The 12,500-nt window shown below is 39.9% G+C and overlaps 2 pseudogenes; both read left to right on the top strand.

The window, feature by feature from the left end:
* The window catches only part of LOC138060610 (epididymal secretory glutathione peroxidase-like), a 3,525-nt pseudogene extending 1,635 nt beyond the window's left edge, over nt 1-1,890 (top strand).
* Nucleotides 1,891-8,737: 6,847 nt separating this feature from the next.
* LOC138060606 (epididymal secretory glutathione peroxidase-like) overlaps nt 8,738-12,500 on the top strand; it is a 4,196-nt pseudogene continuing 433 nt past the window's right edge.

Below are 12,500 nucleotides of genomic sequence, written 5' to 3'. Positions count from 1 at the left end.
AATTCCGGTTGACCGGGCTGGCTCGGTTACTAACCTCTTACTAACCAAGCGTGAGGGCCGCACTGGGGAATATTGAAATCACGCCGAAATTACACCCGATTTGAGTGCTGTTTTTAATAGACCTTATTCACGATAGCCGCCACGTTGGATTTGCTATTATCATGCAAATTAGCCTACACACTTCTGACGGGGCAAACAACACAAGTTCGAGAGGTTATAACGAACAGCTTAGCTACACAAATGATTTGTTTCATGTTCATTGAATTTTTATCACCTAGGTAGAAAAACAGAATGCTTACACAAGTTACTTCGATTTTTTTTACTGAAAAATTAGCAGATAACGAAGTAGAAAGTAAAAATGTCGAGAGGCAATCAAAAGATATAAACTTATTATAAAAGGTACTTAATTCGAAATTCTAAAATGTACTTTTAGCAATGTTAATTCAATATTTCGACGAGCCGATTTTCCGCAATTTGCCTTTATTCCAATGTTTGCCCCCCAGCATAACATATGGCTAATTTGTATGACAATTTGAAAACCAACATGGTGGCTATCGTGAATAAGGGCTATTGCAACTTAATCGCGACAAAAATGGCATCCAGTCTCTTACGCCAAAAATTGCGTCATTTTTAAAACTTACTACATATTTAGTCATTTATTATTATTATTATTATTATTATTATTTTTAAAATCTCATTAAGGGTATCTTCTATTCAATAGAACCTATAGCGTAACGCAGCAGTAAATAAATATTAATTAATTTGTTTACTTTAAGCTCACGAAGTCGTGTTGTTAGCAGCTAATGAAGTGCATTCGCAAGTAAAGTATTGTAACTTGTGTATTGTATATAGTACAGTGTAGTGTTCGCGGTGTAGTATCTGTTATTTCATTTAAAAAAATGCATCTGTTTTTAGGGGAGTTTATATCGCAATCATTTACATTTGCATAAGCGCTTTTAGGTCTATGTTGATGCTGCAGAAGCTTTCACTTTGCAGGTTTATGTTTTTTTTTTTGGGCTTAGATTTGTCTGGTTCTGTGCAGGGTATGTCTGCTACCTTGCCCTTGAGTGGACTAAAGGCCTCCAGTGGCATTGCTTTGTTGCAAATCTCCCTGCAGAACAGACTAATTACATAGGAACAATACCATTTATAGGACCGATCTGGTAAGATATGTACACTTTAATTTAACAATATGGAAGGACGCTAGGTCACTGAGCTGTAAACCGCAAAATGCCGCATTATCTTCTCTTCTTTTGCTTCAGTCACGTTGTCCCGCACCAGATGGTTTCATTGATGACATCAGTGCCATCCGATGGTCACCAGTGAGGAATAACGACATCAACTGGAATTTCGAAAAGGTCCTGATTGACCATGAGGGGCAACCGGTGGCTCGCTACACCGCGCCATATGAGCCAATGGAAATACGGGATGATATATTGCAACTGATACAGGAATGTCGAGATAAAACAAAACAGAAAAGATACTAAATTTAAGAGCACAGCAAATGAACTTAGAACTGATGGAAATCGATGGGTTTAGTTGACAGATTTCTGAAATATGTAATATAATTTAATGTGACAACAACAACAACAACAACAACAAAAAAAAAAACAATCTGAAAAAGTACACGCCTACGAAGTTTAAGTTTTTTTTTTCTTTTTAAGCAGTGAACTTGTAAGTTGTAACGCCGAGGATATCAGGTTGTGATAGCTCGAGTTTATGAAAGACCATTTACAAACTGAAGTTTCATGCAGTAAAGTGGTCTCGATTCAAAGCTTCTGACTGTTCAGTCTTCAATGCATTCAGCTGTAACAGGCGGAGTAGTATTTGAGCGTCTACTACAGTGTATAGTATCCCAAACGGAACAAATAAACTTGCTCACATCCTGTACTCTGCATTGGCATATTGTAGTTTAAGTGAAATTTAATTGTCTTTTCCTTCCAACTTCATCAGAATCTGATTAGGATCAAAATAACATTCAATAGATTTAATTTTTAGCTTTTCATCCACCTCTGCGACTGCCATTCCGTACATTTCCAAACGTTCTCCGGTTGGAGCCTTGTCCTTGTAGGGGCCCGTCCAATTAGCCCAATGCCGCCAAGAGAACGCTACCCTGGGAGGACCTACGGACAATTAACAAATCGGATGTGGTTCAGCGTTGTCTGTGCTCTTATCGGCAACGATATTCGTCATTACAGTGGTCAAAATGTTAAATATAAGAGGCGCAGTGTTTTTCACCACAGTATTCAACGTCAAAGAAAATGTTTATTCCAAAGCGTCACCATATCTGATTGGTTTATTTCCCGAAATGAGCGCTTCTGATTGGCTTTTACAACAAGAGAAAGTTGACGCAAACAGCGTTGTCTAGACTCTTATCGACAACGGAAAATAAGCCAATCAGATTGCGAGATTACGAGCAATTGCGGTGAAAATAGACCTTATTCACGATGGCCGCCATGTTGGATTTGCTATTTTCATGCAAATTACTACACACTTCTGAGGGGGCAAACAACACAAGTTCGAAAGGTTATAACGAACATCTTAGCCACACAGATGATTTGCTTCACGTTCATTGAATGTTTATCACCTAAGTAGTAAAATAGAATGATTACACAAGTTACTTCGATGTTTTTTAGTGAAAAATGAGCAGATAACGAAGTAGAAAGTCAAAATGTCAAGGGCAATCAAACGATATAAATATATTACAAAAGGTACTTAATTCTAAATTCTAAAATGTACTTTTAGCAATGTTGTTTCAATATTTTCGACGAGCCGATTTTCCGCAATTTGCCTTTATTCCAGTGTTTGCCCCCCAGCATAACAGATGGCTAATTTGCATGACAATTTGAAAACCAACATGGCGGCTGTCGTGAATAAGGCCTAATGAAAGTGAAACCGAACCGTTGAAACAATGTAAAGAAGGCCAGTATGATCATCGCACGGAGATTTGTTAACTCAGCATGGTAGTTTGGTTCAGTTTCATAATCAAAATGGAATTTGCTCTGAGACCAAGCTTGGCAATGGAAAGGAAGAAAAATAAAATCCGCGACTGAGCGAAGGATGGGAGCCGAGAGAGGGCTCAGTGAAGGAAAGGGTGTGCCACCGCTGTCCTTTTCCCCAATCAAATCCTCTTCTTGGTTCGCTTCGCTTTCCAAGTTACTTCTGTCTTAGACTGTAATTCCTACCGTTCCACTTGCAATTCCATTTTCTCAACTTAATTTGAGCATCATTACGAAAGAGCTATTGATATGATCCTCGAACTTTATAAGAGACCTAAAACATTTACGTGGCTCCAACGGGATTCCAACCCATGGCCTCTGCGATGCTCAGTTGGTGGATCAGCATTGCACCGGCATCACAGATTACATAGGTTCGAATCTCGTTAGAACCACCTGAATTTTTCAGGTGTCCGTAAGAGATAATTGCTTAAGTTTTCCTGAATAGTGAGAGGATCATTTCTGTCTTTTATCTATAGCCTGCACTTCAAATATAAACTTTTCTGTCTTTGAGCATCATTCCTACCGCAACAGTTCATTAAGGAGCTTTAGATCGGAGGACTCGGACGGCTACGACTACGAGGTCTCCGTTCTGAGCACGCGCACTTCGAAAAATGTTGGCCTCTAAACCTCAGGACCCGCTGGAGCCACCCCTAAATCCACCCTTGGGCCATTTTTAGCCTGGTCATTTCCCGTTTGGCCCGCAAAAAGGCGCGTTTTACAGAGGGCAGTTTGTCATTTGGCCGCGCCCATTGAGAATAATGATTCTTTGGCACCAGGTGGATTCGCTTTTCTTTTTAAAGTAAAGTTTCGAAGACAAATTTCGACGGGACCAACTGTCATCGTCAGTTACGTTGCGGGAGTGAATTTGAATTTGAATTAACTTGATATACAAGTGTTTAAGTTTTTTTTTCGAAGTTGAAGTCATAACCATTTTATACAGACTGGTTTCGTGGCGATGGCCGAGCATTGCAAGCAACACACAAACATTAAAGTTGAACGGCACATGGGGACTTCATTGTTCGAGCGAGCACGTTGCGTTTTTCGACTATATGATCCCTCTGTTATCAGTAATGCGCGCAAAGTGCCTGTTTATCTGATGGAGAAGACACAGCAGCGAATCAGTAACGTTTCGGTGCCGCTCACTCTGCTCTAAAAACCTCACTCTCTTTAAGGGTTGGGTTGTTCTCTCTTAATTTAAGGTTGTCTTCTAATCGTGGTGACGTTAGGGAGAGTTGGACCAGCTGCGGCCTAGGTCCAAAAAAATCGGATAAATTTTATGTTCCCGTCACTATCTGTCAGTTACCAGCGCAAAAGGATCATACTTGTTAGTTTCAGCCATGTTTATTTTTCATTACATGTGGCGCATGAATCCAACGTCTTTGTTTGGTTTGCTGGCTTGCTGGATGGCGTTTCATTAGCTTCATAGTGAGCCTCTTTCGTATTCCAACTGGCCAGACAAAAGAGATCCGGATTTTAAAATGTCAGTAGGTTGAACATGTTCAGGCATTTCAAAGAGAGCCGGGGGATACCTAGGGTGCTTACCATTTAGCCAAGAAATCCGGAAATTTCGGTTTGAGGTCAAATGGAAAGGCAATTTTCCGGAAAATCTTTTCGGAAATTGTGGACAACCTCCAGAGGTAGTCCTCTTTTTCCGTTCGGAACGGAATTCGCTAAATGCTCTTACCATTTGCGAGAATCCTTCCGTTTGCAGGCCCTTTCTCACAAGATCGAGTAAAATATGCAGGATGAAATGCTGTCTCTCATCCGGTTGGTCATTACAGAAAATCTCTTACCTTTATGCAACGATCAGTCTCGTATCCAACAAGGGCGAATGGAATAATTGTTTTATTAAATTCTCAACCTTCGGTTTGCTAAATTTTATTAAAGCTTAAGAAACGACTAGTCTCCAACGCAGCCGTTGTTTGTGTGGTGACGCAAAGAGCGTTGCGTGACCACACAAACAACGGCTTCGTAGGAGACTAAGGCCCTGTTTACAAGCAGGAGGGTCAAAGATAGCCCGGGATTCACAAGCAAAATTTCACAGGTAGGGTTACCCTACCACCCGGGACAACTTTGCGTGCTTGGTAACCGCCAGCATCGCAAACACAATGAAAGTCCCGGGTAGGCGAGTTGTCCCTAGCGCTAGCAGAGCGTTTACAAGGCAGCTAGTGTTACCCTAGAGCTAGGGTTTATAGATAGGGTTACCCTAGCACCAGGGTAACCCTAGTTGCTTTGTAAACACGTCGATGAAAAAAAGGAGAAATGTGTGAGTGCTAGGGTAACCCTCTTGCTAGGGTAGCCCTAGCGCTAGGGTTACCTGCTTGTAAACAGGGCCCAAGGGGCTGTTTACATGGAGGTAGGAAGATCCTAGAAGGCGGATCATCCTAGCGCCATATGTTTTCTGTAGACGCCATCTTGACGGGTAGGGCAAAGCGGTCAGAAATTACAGAGTTTGTATGCAAATCCGATCGCAAATAACTTCTTCCAAAATTGAATTTTACAAAATTTTTGAATCAAATCGGTAAAATACTAGGTAGAAGTTGTATTCACCAAGTTTGAAGCATGTGGCTTTCCTATAAGTCGCTGAGCAAATTTTTTTTAATTTTCCATACATTTGTCTTTAAATTTCTTTCCTGCAAACCGCATCTAGACGTTTGTCTACCCAGCCAAATTTACAGACAAATGTGTGGAACATTCAAAAAAATTAACTGAGCGTCTTCTAGCCAAGCTACATCCTTCACACTTGGTGAATATAATCTTCTACCTAGTATTTTAACGTTGCCATTCAGAAATTGTGCAAAATTCAATTTTGGAAGAAGTTATTTGCTATCGGATTCCCATACAAAAACTGTAATTTCTGACCGTTTTGCCTACCCGTCAAGATGGCGTCGAAAACCGTGATAAGGCCTATTCAGTTTACATTTGGCCCAAGTGCTAGGATCTTCCTAGCACCATGTAAGCTCCCTTCGCTTGGAAGTTCCCGGTACTAGGGCCAAAAAAACCAACATGGCAGCTGGGCAGCGGCCGGGTGTTCAAAGTATTCAGCTGCCAAAGGTCGACAACTTCGTCTGGCGTTGCCACAAGACGATTCTAACGATTCTGATGACCGCCGACAATATTCAGGACCAGTTTTGTTTCAAAGATACACCGCCCAAACGAGAGACACAGTGGAAAGTAACGAGCAATCGATCGACAGTAATGTCGAAAACGCCAGAAGAGTGCGATTATGGCTAAATCGGAGAATAGTAAAATATGAATTTCGACATACGATTTTTCCGATTCTCTGATTCTCCAAGTTCTAAACCATTCTCCGATTTTGCCGATTATACAACTCTTCCGATTCTACGATTATTCCTATTCTCTAAGTTCAAAAGTATTTTCCAATTTTCCCAGTTATACGATTCTTCCGATTCTACGGTTATTCTTATTCTCTAAGGTTGATGCGATTCCCGATTTTCCCGATTATACCTAGTATTGCGATTATGGCTAAATCAGAGAATAGTAAAATATGAAAGCAGAGAAAAAAAATATTTATGTGGGTGCTTGATCCGCCCTCAGTGTTCCCGGTCACACTTTCCTGAATTCAGCTGTCACGCAGAAAACAAACATGGCATCATATTTGTTTTCGATTTTATTTATTGGACTCCAAATCATCGATAATTGATAAGGTTTAACTGGTGAATATCCCGCAACTCCAAAAATGATCTTGAAAAGTGTGGCTAGGCGGCTACGCAGTGGTCATTACCACCCCTCCCCCTAGAATGTGTTAGTAAGGAAAGAAGTGGCTACGCCGTTACGCAGTGGTCATTAACGAGATCTTGTGCCGAATATAGCACTTGTTTACTGATTAAGCCTAAGCGCTCGTGTCAGTATTAGGACTAAGCACTCTTTCAAAATTTAAGATTTCATTTCACGGTTCGCTCAAACAACGCTTTTTAACAAGATCGTGTATAGCACTTGTTTAACATTTTTGCTTTCATTTTACGTTTCATCTAACTACACTTTTTAACGAGATAGTGCGATGACTATTGCACTCGTTTTCTGATTAGACGTAAGCGCTTGTTTCAGTGATTAGGCCTAAGCAATCTTTCAAGATTTCAGCTTTCAATTTACAGTTCAGTTAACTACACTTTTTACCGAGACCGTGTGAAGAATGTAGCGCTCGTTTACTGATTAAGCCTAAGCACTCGTTTCAGTGATTAGGCCTAAGCACTCGTTTAAAATTTTAGCTTTCATTTTACGGTTCGGTTAACTACACTTTTTAACGAGATAGATTTCAGAAAGATGTTAAGGTGGAATCGTAGAATAGGAAGAATCGGAAGAATTGAATCGGATAATTATTCCCCAAGGATCATAAGGTAAACTCGTATAATCGGAAGAATCGTAGGATCGGAGAATGATTTCAGAAAGATGGGTAACCGGTTGTTTCGCCAACGTTTCAGTTCGCCAACGACCTGTTCGCCAACGTATGAAGTCTATTCGCCAATGTCTAATGTCAGTTCGCTAATGCTTATGTGTCAGTTCGCCAACGTCCAAAATACTTTGTGAAATAGATCTGAAATGTATTTACAGATTACTAAAAGAAGATAATGTGACCGAATAGACTTCATACGTTGTCGAATAGGTCGTTGGCGAACTGACACGTTGGCGAAACGACCGGTATTCGAAAGATGTTAAGGTAAATCGTAGAATTGGAAGAATCGTACAATCGGTGAAATGATTTCGGAAGGATATCATGGTAAAATCGTAAAATCGGAGGAATCGTAGAATACTTTCAGAAAGATGTTTAAAACTTAAGTGGTAAATTGGAGAATTGTAATCCTAAATCGGATATACTCCAAAACGCTGCGAGTCAAATACATCTGAATGAGTTGAGAGATTGCCAGAAGGAAGATGAAAAGGATGTTATTAAAGCTAGTAAGGAGAGTAGAAGGACCCAAATGACATGTTTGTTGTTCTCGCCCGCCATCTTGCTATCATTCTCCACTTCCACCTAGACAGAAATTTCTGCATGTAAACCAAACGAAAACTTGTTTCGCCTTCTAGGGTCTTTCTAGTGCTAGGATCTTCCTACCTCCATGTAAACAAGACCTAAGAAACGACCGGAAACTGATTTTGTGCTGAGCGACATTTGCCGCATTCATTTCCATATAAGGTCAAACGCAGGTATAATGACTGGTAAGCGAGATCCAGTGAACGGATGAGGAAGCTAGAATTGCATTATCCGAGGTTGAGAATTTAATATTGTAAATATTCAGTACCCCCTTTTAACAAAATTAAACAGTCAACTGTTTTCTCCCTAGCTTGCCTTGACATTTTTAACTATCAAGTCTTCATCCAGATGGCCGATTCTCACAAAACACTATCTATCTTTTTTTCGAAATTTCGGCGTTTTTCCAAACATTTGTTTTCTTTTTTTTTTCCAGAAAAACAGGACTCGGAAGAAATGTCACTTATTGTACCCAAATGTCTTCTCTGAGATTTATTGGAAAACTGAATGTTTCGGCAAGAGTTCGACTTAGGCATTTAAGACAACTAAAGGTACCGTTCGACATTAACTAACTTCCCATCAGCTGTCAAGCTTGTATTCCTTCGCCGTGAATAAAATTTGGAAACGGGGATTTTTTGATATGCTATTCCCTCAAGGGCAAAATAGACTAATGACAGTTGTCGATTAAATTTTCGGGCACGGGGGCAGGTGCGCGAATGGATGACAACTCTAAGGAAAACACGGGTGAATTCATTTACATACACCGAGTTCCTTGCTTCTCAGCAAGGCGTTCCCTTAATTAAAGCTTAGACGATGAAATTGGCCATTTCTGCGGTCTTTTGTCTGGTTCTAGGCAGCATAAACGCTTCGGAAAGACGTAAATCGTATTCTATTTGCCATAAAGATCCCTCGACGTCCTTTCACGACTTCACAACAACAGATGTAGGCGGCAGAAATGTGTCTTTGTCGAAGCTAAGCGGTCATGTTGTCCTGGCAGTTAACGTGGCGACCTTTTGAGGTTTCACCTTACAATACATCGACTTGAATGCATTACAACAAGAATTAAAAGGAAGTACTGAGGATTTATGCGGGTTGAGAATAGTTGGCTTCCCTTGTAACCAGTTCGGATTCCAAGAACCAGCAGAGAATATATACGAGCTAATGAATGGATTGAAGTACGTTCGCCCTGGGCATGGCTTTGAGCCAAATTTTCTTTTGCTTGAGAAACGAGATGTAAACGGGGAAAATGAAGACGAAATTTACACCTTCTTTAAGGTAAGACGAAGTTCATCTCTCGATGTGTTTAATTCACTATTTTATCCCAAAAATTCCAAATAGAACGTTTAACAGCTTTATTTCTAAAATATTCGTTCAGTACGTGCATTTCAAAAAGCGTGTATTATCATCTTTATATATTTTTTTTCGATGCCACTAAAATAAGTGGAAACCATTTGGTCTTTTTGTCTTTGAGGCGAAAAAATATGTTCGGGAAAAAAAATACACATTGAAATGCATTGTTTGCAAACGCTTCAAGATGGTACTCAGATCGACAAACTAGAGAAGATCAAAATACATACATCTTATTCAATGGTTTAATATATAATACGCGCGGATATTTTGCGAGTTGCGTAGTATTTTTCTGAGCCCCGCAGGGGCGAGGAAAAATACCAGCAATGAGCAAAATGTCCGCGAGTATTATATGTTAAACCATCGCATAAGAGATTTATTATTCCACTACAAAAAGGTGTTATTTTGATTCAATTTTATCTGGTAAGATACCCTGCGAGCAGAGTCTCTTTCGATCTTCCTAGATAAGTCGGGAAGAGGAAAGTAGACTCCGCTCGCCGCTTCCACATTTTGTATTGAGCATGCGTTAAAAATTGACAATATGTATCCGGTGTCAGTCACGCGTGACCAGTAGCCACAAAACGAAGAAGAAGAAGTCGGAATATTTTCGAACAACTCCGGCAAACACACGACAATCAAGGGGAATCATTTCATTGGAAACTCAAGATAGTCCATATATCTTAAAAAGGCCATTTTATTTTTTTACTGAAAAATTTATAGGTTTCTGTCAGGCTAGTTTCTGTAACCGACACATATAGGAAAAACTCATGGGAATTCTAACAGTTAAAATAGCCACGCTGTTGTAAATTTCAAAATATTGATGACGCGTGGCGACTGATCATGCGCAAAAATAAGAAAAAAACAGGTTTGACAAGTCGAAACTGGACTGACTCATCCAATTCTTTGGATGAGCGGCAAATCAAATAATTTGGAGGCGGCGAGCAGAGTCTACTTTCCTCTTCCCGACTTATCTAGGAAGATCGAAAGAGACTCTGCTCGCCGGGTACTGGTAAGAGTGTTTCTAAAAAAATGCATCATCTGTCCTTCAGGGCGCTTGCGAACGATGTAAACAGGGCCGAAAGCCAGGAAAATGTCCTTTATTTGATTGTATAAACGAAATGACGAGAGACAAGCGATGACAAGTTAAACTTTCAGGTTTTGTCTCGTGTTGAAAACAATTTCTTTCATTGAAAAACTCCCGTTCCGTTCGTATTTGCTCTGTTCTAAACCGGTCAAACCCGGACACTACAGTGTATTACCGTTACATATTTTGCGCGTTTTCTTGACCAAATATGGTAAAATGGAGTAATAGTGGAATAATAATAACAACGAATACAAATATTTGATTTTGTCTGCGCTGTTTGGGGAATTTCTCAGTTTATCAGCCACTTCGGGCTTATGCCCCGAAAAAAATAACTCGCCAATAAATGTATATTCTAGAACACTGCCTAACATGAAGTTTGACGACCCAACATCTTGAGACATTTTTTTATCACGTCCGCCTTGAGACAATTTTTTATCACGTCCACCTTGTTGGATGATGTTCAAAAAAAAAAATTGATTCCGCGTTCATCGAATTACCTAATAAAATATTAATACGCACACAAGCACGCCCCCACTTGAAGCGAGAAGTATGCGAAGAGAACCCAATTTTGTTGCCGAGTATATCGTTCTCATTGTATAGAACAATTCATCATTTCAGATTTCGAGTACAGGCCTCTTCATATAGTTCCGGCTGACTGGGCTGGCTCGGTTACTAACCTCTTACTAACCGAGCGTGAGGGCCGCACTGGGGAATATTGAAATCACGCCGAAATTACACCCGATTTGAGTGCTGTTTTTAATAGACCTTATTCACGATAGCCGCCACGTTGGATTTGCTATTATCATGCAAATTAGCCTACACACTTCTGAGGGGGCAAACAACACAAGTTCGAGAGGTTATAACGAACAGCTTAGCCACACAGATGATTTGTTTCATGTTCATTGAATGTTTATCACCTAGGTAGTAAAACAGAATGCTTACACAAGTTACTTCGATTTTTTTTTACTGAAAAATTAGCAGATAACGAAGTAGAAAGTAAAAATGTCGGGAGGCAATCAAAAGATATAAACTTATTATAAAAGGTACTTAATTCGAAATTCTAAAATGTACTTTTAGCAATGTTAATTCAATATTTCGACGAGCCGATTTTCCGCAATTTGCCTTTATTCCAATGTTTGCCCCCCGGCATAACATATAGCTAATTTGCATGACAATTTGAAAACCAACATGGCGGCTATCGTGAATAAAGGCTATTGCAACTTAATCACGACAAAAATGGCATCCAGCCTCTTACGCCAAAAATTGCGTCATTTCTAAAACTTACTACATATTTATTCATTTATTATTATTATTATTATTATTATTGTTTTTAAAATCTCATTAAGGGTATCTTCTATTCAATAGAACCTATAGCGTAACGCAGCAGTAAATAAATATTAATTAATTTGTTTACTTTAAGCTCACGTAGTCGTGTTGTTAGCAGCTAATGAAGTGCATTCGCAAGTATTGTAACTCGTGTTTTGTATATAGTACAATGTAGTGTTCGCGGTGTAGTATCTGTTATTTCATTTAAAAAAATGCATCTGTTTTTAGGGTAGTTTATATCGCAATCATTTACATTTGCATAAGCGCTTTTAGGTCTATGTTGATGCTGCAGAAGCTTTCACTTTGCAGGTTTGTTTTTTTTTTTGGGCTTAGATTTGTCTGGTTCTGTGCAGGGTATGTCTGCTACCTTGCCTTTGAGTGGACTAAAGGCCTCCAGTGGCATTGCTTTGTTGCAAATCTCCCTGCAGAACAGACTAATTACATAGGAACAATACCATTTATAGGACCGATCTGGTAAGATATGTACACTTTAATTTAACAATATGGAAGGACGCTAGGTCACTGAGCTGTAAACCGCAAAATGCCGCATTTTCCTCTCTTCTTTTGCTTCAGTCACGTTGTCCCGCACCAGATGGTTTCATTGATGACATCAGTGCCATCCGATGGTCACCAGTGAGGAATAACGACATCAACTGGAATTTCGAAAAGGTCCTGATTGACCATGAGGGACAACCGGTGGCTCGCTACACCGCGCCATACGAGCCAATGGAAATACGGGATGATATATTGCAAC

Source organism: Montipora capricornis, chromosome 8 (genome assembly GCF_036669925.1).
Source record: "Montipora capricornis isolate CH-2021 chromosome 8, ASM3666992v2, whole genome shotgun sequence".
NCBI classification, from domain to species: Eukaryota; Metazoa; Cnidaria; class Anthozoa; order Scleractinia; family Acroporidae; genus Montipora; species Montipora capricornis.
Note: the sequence above shows the minus strand (reverse complement) of the source record. Positions and strands in the feature narration are given on the sequence as shown.